Below are 10,960 nucleotides of genomic sequence, written 5' to 3' on the forward strand. Positions count from 1 at the left end.
CAAATCGAGTTTATTTCATAAAATGAACCCCCTGAAAATGTAGGGGAAATGACGGCTTTGGCAGGTTTTGTTCTATCGTTGACAGGGGTTTTTTTGTTGACCAAATTTTATGAAATTCGGTTTCAACATTCTTTGATATGCAAAGTGTGTTTAGGCCAAATTTGAGCATAATTGGTTATAGAAAACCCCCCTAACAATAATAGAACAAAATCCGCCAAAGCCGTCATTTCCCCTACTATATGTAGCATACTTAAATTTCTATAAAACGTTGTTTTATTGTTGTAAAATAAGGAAAACGCAAAAAGGCGATATTACATTTTTATTTGTTTTGCCTTCTGGTGCAATTTCGCCCATTTTCTCCATAGTAAAAATCTGCAACAAAACGGCTAAACTGAATTCAAGTTTTGCAATAGGACACTTAGTTGGATTCAATAGCGATAATAGTCATAATAGCAAAAAGGGTGTCTAATAATCTAACAAAATTCTATCTTAAGAGATTTCAAGACAAAATTTTCAAAACGACTTATCTGCTTTTGTAAACAAAGATTCAAACGACGATTTGACGAATCTGATAGCTTCCCCACGCAAACCAACATCATCAATAGGTAGGTGAAGGATTCCGCTACCTGTTGATGGTATTGGTTTGCGTGGGAGAGCTATCAGATTCGTCAAATCGTCGTTTGAATCTTTGTTTACAAAAGCAGATAAGTCGTTTTGAAAATTTTGTCTTGATTTTTTTGTTAAGTGTCTGAAAATTGTAAAAATCAACACTTTCGTAAAATTCACATAGGAACATAATAAAAACTTACCTTTTAGCCAAAATCCATCAACTAATTAGAAGAGATTTTTAGTATAAAACAGCGGCCCTACCCTTTTATCCATCCGGACAAATCTGATATAGGAATAAGTAGCCATGTCAAATATGCGTGGAAGAAGGCTTCGACTGCTGTGGCGGCATTATCGAGGATGATGTCCAACAGCTCCAAGGTGTGCGCCAGTAGACGTAGGCTACTGGCAAGCGTTGCCGCATCTATTCTTAGGTACGGCGGCCCGTCCTGGGCAAAAGCACTGGGGGTAACCAGTTACCTGCAGAAACTGGAGAGCACCTACCGCTTGATGTGTCTCAGGGTGATATCGGCCTACCGCACAGTATCGCACGACGCATCCTGCATGATAGCGAGTATGATGCCAGTTGGGCTGGTCATCCGGGAAGACGAGGAGTGTTTTGACCTACGTGGCACCAGAGGAGCCCGCGAGCGTACCAGGGTGACTTCGGTTGCCAGATGGCAGCGCGAGTGGGATAACTCCTCGAAAGGTGGACCGGCTGATTCCTAACATATCAAGCTGGGTGGGGAGACCCCATGAGGAGGTTCACTTCCATCTGACACAATTCCTGTCAGGCCATGGATGTTTCCGACAGTACCACCACAGGTTTGGGCACGCGGAGGTCCCCGTCTGCCCTGACTGCCCAGGTGTTGACGAAACTGCAGAGCACATACTGTTCGTATGTCCTCGTTTCGACGTCGAAAGAAGAGCAATGCTAGACGTTTGCGGCCGGGACACAACTCGCCATTATATTGAGAATCTGATCTCAACATTTTGGTTTGACCAACATAGCTTTCAAGCACATTCCAATCAAAAGCAACTGCAATCACTGCAATCAAAAGCTTTCATGTTTTTCTGTTGATTGCGCTATTCAAATTAATTCATGAAAAAAATATTACTTACACGTAAAAAAATTTAATGTTGTTTATTATTAATATTTCTAATACTTTTTTGCCAAAGCAGGCGCTTAATGACATGTATAAGAAAAAACTTATACATCGCATTAGTCACATACATTCGAAAACTTATACTTTTTATTAACTTATGAATGTTATTAGCTTTTTGATATGGAATCATTCATTGGGTGGCATAATGAAGAGTATAAGTATTTTCGAATGGTTTTTTGCCATAACATATAAGGTTATTTTTTTACGTGTAGGTCGTTTTGAAAAGTTAAGCAAGAATTTTCCATCATCTTCCGTTGTCTATTCAAATCTTGGCTTTGTCTCAGATCTGCGACCAGTATTGCAAAATGTCGTGACCATCATCAGATGATCAGATATGAAAAAAACCACTACGCTTTTAAACGATGTTCTTTAAGGTAGCCTCACACCTCGGGAATTTGGTCCGCGGATTTTTTCCCCATGTATTTTTACATATGCGATGTTTTCGGGATTTGGGCACGGAAAATTAAAATCCCGGCCCCATTTAAAATGCACGGGGACCAAAATCCGGAGGAAAATTTTCCAGAGGTGTAAGGTGGCCTTTACTGACAATCACTGCAAGCGCATCATGACATGTAGAAGCTGACACGTGAGTACCTTAGTTAAGCGCCAAGTGTGACACCCAGATTGACAACCACCAGCTAAGAGCCATAAAGAGCATCAGGTCGGTCAGCTGTCAAAAGTGCAGGTGAGCACCGTTATTGATTGATTTTGTTGTCGTTTGATTGCACTGACGTCGTTATTAATTGTAAATCAATAATAAATTGGGTTCATTCACAAATTACATAACGCTAAAATCATTGACGAATACATAGACGGAGGGGTGGCCATTTTTTCGGGCACCACTATATACCCCTGGGGAGTGACGGATTACAATTATTACAATCACTCGACCATTGAGAAGCCCCTCAATTCTAATCACGTCAGTTTGACAACAGTTGTCAGTTGTCAGCTTATTTGTTTATTTCTCGGGTACTTTTTCAAATCGGCGTATGTAACATTTTGATCAAGCTGAGAAATTGGGCTTAGAAGTTTTCAGATTTTATTTTTATTCCTATTTAGAAACTAAACATTTTTATAGCAAATGAATTCACCTCAACGATATTGTGCATTTAGACCAAAACTGTTTATATGACGCTGATGAACTGGCAGCAAGGCCCACTTCGGACGAGATTCTCACGGAAAAATAAAATAAATATGCAGCACTGCACGGTGTCATCTGTCACAAAATCGAGCTTGTTTTGTCGCTGAAAACGTCGCTGGCACCAAATTGAGGTTCGGAAGTCGATTTCCACACTTCCGAAAGCTCTTCCGACAATGTTTTGATAGCAAATTCAAATTTTGTTCTGACGTTCATGATGTCGGAAGTAAGTTCGGAAGTAAAACGTCGGAAGTCGGAATACAATTTAGTGCTGGCGACACAATACATTATGAAAATGTTCATCGTCACTGACTTTGAAATCTACACAACGTGTGAACATTTCAGTTATTTTGATAAAAATATATGTTACAACGTTCTGCAACAGATAAATCGCATACGTCGTTTTGATAAGTCAGCATAACCGAGGTCATGCTACTTTCGTCGAAAGGTTACGCTGCTCTGTATACGCTGTATTGTTGATACGTCGAAATGTTGCGTCAAGTTGAAACGTTTCACACGGATGCGACAAAAAAATTGCAACACTTACAACACGATGTAACAACATTTACTGCAAAAAAAAACAACGTAAAATATTTTTCTTAAGGGAAATCAAAAAAATCAAGCAACAAGCTTAATTTTGAAACCAGCGATGCAAAAGTACAAGCAGACGCACGTTTTAAACTATTTAGTTGCTCGAAAAAACTTTTTAAAGTACATTTTCTGCTAAGCGATGTATGTGCAATATTTTCAACAATGATGTTACATCGTTTTGAAAAAAAAATGATTGACATTTTTAATTTTCATGTAGCTTTGAAGATATACACATTTTTAGATAAATTTGATGCCATATACTGTTGAAAACGGGTTTGTTTACACTTTGCGATATACGCCGTTTTGTAAAAGTACCCGAGATTTGTTTTTCCAGGCTCGTTACTCCGATGTTTGTTTTTGTTTTCGAATTTTTCAATCGCGTTCAAAATGTTTGTGCAAAAACGAATGAACCGTGTTAAATTGGTTCCTTTTGGTGTATGGAAATATTGATCCAGCTTTGTGTTGCCTTGTGTTGGAACCGATCAAGGGATTCTACGACAAATTCATCCTGCTGATGGATTTCAACTCCCTTTACCCCGCAGCATCATCCAAGACCAAGAGTACAACATTTGTTTCGCTAAGTTGCTACCAGCGCCGACGACCGATGCAGTAGATGAGAACATAGCCGCTCAGATCCTTCAAACAAGTGAAATGGGAATATTGCCCCACTAAATTCACAAACTCGTCGAGAGCAGAAAATCACCCGGTCTGTCTCAGGAACATAGAATGCAGTACAATATTCGCCAGAGAACACTGAAGCGCTCATCCCTGTACGGATGTGCTCAGTACATGGCCGCTCTGATCACACTGAAAGGTCGAGAAATTCTTATGAATACCAAAAGCATCAACAACACTTGTAATCAAATTTCTTTTCCTTTCTTGCCCAACAGGTTATTTATGACGACACGACACACAGTATCATGATCAACACCAACAGCATCGATTATGACGAGGTGTTCAAGATCGGTGTTAGCATCAAGCAGATCGTCATTGAAACAAACTAATGGGTGAAGCTGGACATCGACGTATTGTACAAGTACGAACTGCTGTTGAAGAAAAAAAGTACGTGACCGTTTCGATAGCCAAGATTGGGGAAAAAATCGAATGCAACCAGGAGTTGAAAAGTTTTGATGTCATTCGGAGGAGTTGGTCGAGGCTGACGGTAATTACTGGAACCGTAACATTGAATGAAATCCTGTCAAACAAGCCGATTGAAGAGCGGATAGATGACCCCATCTCATGACCCCACTACAGCAGTTTCTCTTCTGGAAGTAAAGCAAATAACAAGACCGCTTAATGACTATCAGCTACCTATGACTCTTGCAATATGGATGAATAAAACAATGAATTTAATACGAAACGACGTAATTGTGTACATAATTTATGAGGATGGAACATCCGCAGCAGCCATGAAGCAAGCTCATCACATCGATGAAATGAAAGATCCGGTCAAAAAGTCAAATTAAAACCAGTCGTGGATTATTATCTATCGCAGTAGGCCTTTCCAGTAGTGACCTTGCAGTTTGTCCTGGGTTGTGTTAAGATTAATTGATGGATTGAGATTGATTAAAAATGAATGATTGAGATTGATTGATCAACTGATTAATTTAAATTGATTTATTGATTGATTAAGATTGGTTAAAATTGATTGATTGAGATAGAGATAGAGATTGATCGATTGATATTGATTAGGATAGATTACTTGATGGATTTAGTGATATTATTTGATTGAGATTGATTGAATGCTTTTGCTTGATTGATTGATTGAGATTGACTGATTGAATGATTTTATTGATTGAAACTGATATATTAATATTAAATGCTTGATTAGTTGATTGATTGATTGACTGAAGCTTGATTGAATGATTGACTGATTGATTGAAATTGATTTATTGATTGATTAAGGTTGATTGATTGAGACAGAGGTTTATTTGTTTTATTGAGATTGATTGATTGATTTATTGATTGTGATGGATTGAATAATTGAGATTGACTAATTGATTGAGATTGATTAATTGGTTTTATTCATTGATTGAGATTCATTGATTGATCGATTGAGATTGATTATGGTTGATTGAGTGATAATGTTGGATTGAGATTGATTGATTCATTGATTTAGATTGATTGAATTATTAAGATTAATTGATTGATCTATTGAGATTGATTAATACTGATTGATTGGCTGATCGATTAAGATTGATTTTTTGATCGATTGAGATTGATTAAGATTGATTGGTTGAGTGCTATTGTTTTATTGAGATTGATTGATTAAGATTGATTAGTTGAGTTTTTTTTTAAGCTTTATTAATGTGTTTTAGATTAGTTGAGTGCTATTGTTTTATTGAGATTGATTGGTTGATTCATTGATTGAGATTGATTAATTGAGGTTGATTTATTGAGAATAATGGATTGCTTTTAAATTGATTTATTAAGATTGATTGATTCATTATTTAGTTGATTAACTGAGCTTGGTTGAATGATTGATGGATTGAGATTGATTGATTGTTTGATTGATGGATTGCGATTGATTGATTAAGATTAATTGATTGGTGAGGATTGTTTGATTGCTTGATTGAGATTGATTAATCGAGATTAATTGATTATTTGAGATTGATTGACTTAAGGATTAATTGAGATTGATCTCAAGATTAATTGATTGGTTGAGATTGTTTTTTTTTAATATGATTGATTGATTTTAATGAATGAGATTGATGGATTGAGAATGATTAATTGATTTTTTTATTGATTTAGATTGATTGTCTGAGCTTGATTGAATCATTGAGATTAATTGATTTTCGGAATTAATTGACTGAGCTTGATTGAATGATTGATATTTATCGAGTGTGTTTGATTGATAGATTGAGATTGATTGAATAAGCACAGACAGTCTGTGGAATAAGATTTATTTTATTTTATTTATTTTTTATTATCTTTATTACGGAGACTTCCAGCAATCATTGGGTGAAGTTGGTGCCCTCGAAGAACAATTCATTTTCAAAGCTGACCCCTGCCGGTGAAGACAATCGGTAGTCAGAGTCCTTACCGCCAAGATGGGTGTCATCGGCTGCAGACTTTGAAGATGCTATCATCGATTGACAGGATTGACTCATCAATAGTACCGCCACCAAGAGTGATAAACATAACGTTTTACTCGCTGGTGGTCTTTTCATCCAGATTGTGGACAACGGCAGCTGCTATTAGTTCATCAAAAAGAAGATGTGACTGACTCTGACTTTGCAGGTCATTGTAAGTGAAAAGGCAGCATCGAGGGCAGCATCATCCTAACACAACGGCGTTGGACACCGTTTTTAACAAGTGCTTCATGTTCGCCTCGTATCTAAAAGGTCAAACTTGCGATAGATTGCGATAGACAGGCACTTGATGTTGCGATGTGAGCGGGAGATGTTACGATCCAACCGCGGTCTGTGCAGTTGATGTTGATGATGTTGATGAAATAATACGAATTCAGGTGTGGGTTTATGTCAGACCAGGAGTACCAAATATGGCGATTCGATCCCGAAAGTTTTGATGACGAGAAGCGTGTTTTCTCTCCCGAGTCGGTTGGTACATGAATGAGGTGTCCGGTGCTGGGAATACTGTTGTTGAGATGCGGAATGATCTCGATTATGCTGAGGTTGTTGTACAGGCCACTGTAAATAAAGGATGAAATGTATCAGTTTGCTTGTAATATTTCTGGGGAAACAACAATATCTTATAAATCACGAATACTTACCGCTTTTCGAAACTAGGACTGCCGATTGTCTACTGTACTATCCGGCTGCTGTCGTAGCAGAACGTATTCCCTAAATTTCACCAGAAGACTCATCGTCGTCGTCAATTCTGGTCTTTTCATATTCGAATCCCGGGATGTCGGGCATCTCGTACGAAAAATTGTTTATTTTCAACAGCTCTTGGTTGAGTATTTACTTCTCCAAATGAATAGAGTGTGCGTGATTCCGCCGATTCCGCAGTATTCCTCTCAAAGTGGTTGTGATAGTTTTGCTGCAACTGGATTACCACCCACTTTTGCTTTACACATCCTATACAGTATCATTAGTGTTTGTGATTCCGGTTTTGGAGAAGTCTTTCGGTTGTTTGCTGGATGTTCGGTTGGACCCAATGGCAATGATGAAATCGTCCTCCACTTACTTTATTATCCGATGAGACGACATAAACAACCGGCCATTGTGATTGACCTTTAGTGTCATTGACGTCATTGTTGATGTGATAAAAGACACCATCTATAATTTGAATTAACTAGTAATAAAATAAAAGACTTACCACAAAACAATTAATTTCACCTTATGAAATCTATGAAATGTATTGAACCATCCAGACTATCCCGAAAGCTATCGTTTTTTTATTAATCATCAATTATTTACCAATAAGATTTAAGTTTAAGAATTTAAGAATTAAGAATTTAAGTTTTGAAAATTTTGTCTTGACTTGTGAGAAGAATCAAATGATTTTGTTGTTGCAGTTTGGATTTGACAGTTGGCCCGAAAGTGTGAGAGCGAAACAAACAGACAAAATGTCAAAAGGTTGGGAGGGGTCAGTCAATTCGTTGGTGAAATTAAATGTAATTCGTCAACCACGAGGGGTATTTTTCTCAAAATGAAGAAGAAGACATGGTGCCCGAATTTAAAATGATTTGTACCGGACATTGCGGTCTATGTATTAGTCTATGCTAAAATGGAACATTTTCAGCAACCACCCACCCACCCTCGTATCGTATTTTGTATGGAAGGGTTCTAAAATTTGTATGGGCCGTAACGCTCGGACAGACACCCTCCCACCCCCTAAAGCGTTATGTAATTTGTGAATGGCCCTTAACTAAGTTTTTCCAAATTCAATCTAGACTATCTTTTGAAAAGGGCCAAACTTTGTTTTGCTGAATTTTTCAAATGGATATAATCGAAAAACAACGCATCCTACAAAAAAGTGTTGTATGGGTGACTATCGCAAAATCAGTCAAACTTTCTAATAAAGATATTGGAAACAATTCAAATTAAGCCCTACGCTAAAAAAAATCCGTTTAAAAAATTAAAACTCGATTTGCAAAAAAACGCCCTTTTTGATTTGAATGAAATTGTGTCTCACGATAGGTGATTATGTTCTCTACCAACCGTCCATACATCGCAAGCTGGGCACTTTGAAGGAAAAAAAGTTTTTCTAACAAAAACTTTTTCTTGTCGGAATTATTTTCAGTGTATTTTCATCCGTTGTGACCAGTTACGACCTAAACATTGTACTCTGCCTGACTGTACAGGAATATTGAATATATGTATATATGTATATGTTAAATCCACTGACACTACTTGACACTGAAAAAAAACGAGCAATGGGTAATGTTTTCAGCATAACCGCGAGTAGACGTAGGACTTGTATAAACGTAACGTTTTTACATTTAACTTCTAACTTTTGAATCTATGGAGTTTGATTATAGTATTGATATTAGAAACGACAAATTCCATGCTGTGTAGAATTATTAGCAATTTGTTTATTCAAAACTTCTGGAAATAAAACTAATAATTAAATACATATTAATTAGAATTGCTTTGTTTCTAACTATTAAGCCCGTATTTACTCAAGCAAATGTAGGGCATTAATAGATTTCTTATTGGACTGAAAGTTTCGCTAATAAAGACAAAAACAAGATTTCTTATTGATGATAGTATTTGAAGTTTAAAAATTCTATTTATAGAATTTTCAAACTTGGGCAAAATGTGCTATTTTAAGGGAACTGTCCCGTTTTCCAAACAAAGAAATGCAGCACCAATTTCGTTGCTTCTTTTTGCTAACATACGTGCTAACTGATGAATAAATCACAACAATAAGAAACAAGTCAAGGAGCAGTACCCCTACTAATATATCAACGAAAAATTATTTAATGTTTCGATTCCAAACTCCGAGTCTACAACAAGTTTAATAATACAATTTCTCAGAAAATGAAAAACAAAGAATAAGATAGTTTATTTAAATATTCTTCTGGAAATTATTTTTTGCTGACTTTTTTAAAACATTTACATGATTGGGATCGCAGCAAGCCATGCGCGCTGATGGTTGCTTTTAAATTTGCTGTCACGTTTTTGTTCGTTTCCGCAAGAAATAGATTCAGCTGATGTATATTTTTGCATAAGTACTAGAAGAAAAAAGTTTAAGTTATCTGAAGTTTGAGATTTACGAGTTTGGTGACATTTACTCAAGTGTATTCTTATTAGAGCGCGCGAAATCGTTTGTGTAGTTTGTATACGCGGATGTGTTTGGTGAAAATATGTTTGAATGTGTAATAATACCAGGAAAATATGGATCATTAACGAAATGCTCGAATTAGCGCTGGAAGAGTAGTGATTTTTTCGTGGACACTAGTTGTGGTCTTTTCTTCCTCAGTTCATTCATACGGAATTGATCAATTTGGTGAGATTGTTTCAATTTGTTTTTATATGATTCCAAAACTAAATACGCGCTGGATTTAAAAATCCGGAAGTTTGTTTATGGATCCATCATCCAATTGATAATGGTAGCATAAACAGGCGGGGCTTATTGCAAGTGAAAGTAACCTCGGACTGGACTGGACTGGACCAGTGAGTTACCAGGCAGTCTGAAATGGGTTACTGGAGCTGCAGTAGAGCTAACACCTTCTAACTTCCGGGCTAAAGCTGACTTTATTAAAGACAGCTTTCTTCCATAATACCACTGCCGGACAGTGGGGGTTAGATTGAAGATACACACACACACACACACACACACACACACACACACACACACACACACACACACACACACACACACACACACACACACACACACACACACACACACACACACACACACACACACACACACACACACACACACACACACACACACACACACACACACACACACACTTTTTTTTAAACATTTACATGTAATACAGCGAAATTTTCCAATCTAAAATGGATATGACCACTATTGCTGATTGTGCATCTTTAATTGCTATTCTGCAAATAAATGAAAGTAATTATTTTAATCAAATTTTTATTTTCATCAGTATAGTTGTTTTTTTTTTTGCTGGGGAATCAGAACTGTTATAGTATAACCATGTTTTAATGTACGTGTCGTTTAGTACCAAGCACAACTTAACATATGGTCAGTCATATGACATGACTCGTACCCATCCTGGGATCATGTGGATTATGAAACCAAACACCTGGATGAGCAGACCAAATCTCTCTAATGTAATTTTTCTTCATCCACCACCGCTACCCTCGCTGCCTCAGCCATCATCACTCAGCCATCATCATCATCACTCATTAGCCGTGAACTCCGAGCGATGCGATGGGCGATTGCATCCATCGCAACCGACCATCATTAAACACAGAATGATAAAAAATGCGCCCAATTCTTGCATGCATATTCGCAGATCCACCGGCAGCTCTACCGCTGGTGACTGCATGCTCTCGCTGTGAAGGTAAAC

The 10,960-nt window shown here is 37.3% G+C and overlaps 1 long non-coding RNA gene across 1 annotated transcript; it reads right to left on the reverse strand.

Moving 5' to 3' along the window:
- Positions 1 to 5,405: 5,405 nt before the first annotated feature.
- Positions 5,406 to 7,992, reverse strand: LOC134210073 (uncharacterized). The gene is made up of 3 exons (XR_009978800.1): positions 7,783 to 7,992; positions 7,235 to 7,697; positions 5,406 to 7,151 (listed from the first exon to the last, which is right to left on the reverse strand). It is a non-coding gene; the product is annotated as an uncharacterized LOC134210073 (long non-coding RNA).
- Positions 7,993 to 10,960: the final 2,968 nt, after the last annotated feature.

The sequence above is a fragment of the Armigeres subalbatus genome, chromosome 1 (genome assembly GCF_024139115.2).
Source record: "Armigeres subalbatus isolate Guangzhou_Male chromosome 1, GZ_Asu_2, whole genome shotgun sequence".
Taxonomy (NCBI): Eukaryota; Metazoa; Arthropoda; class Insecta; order Diptera; family Culicidae; genus Armigeres; species Armigeres subalbatus.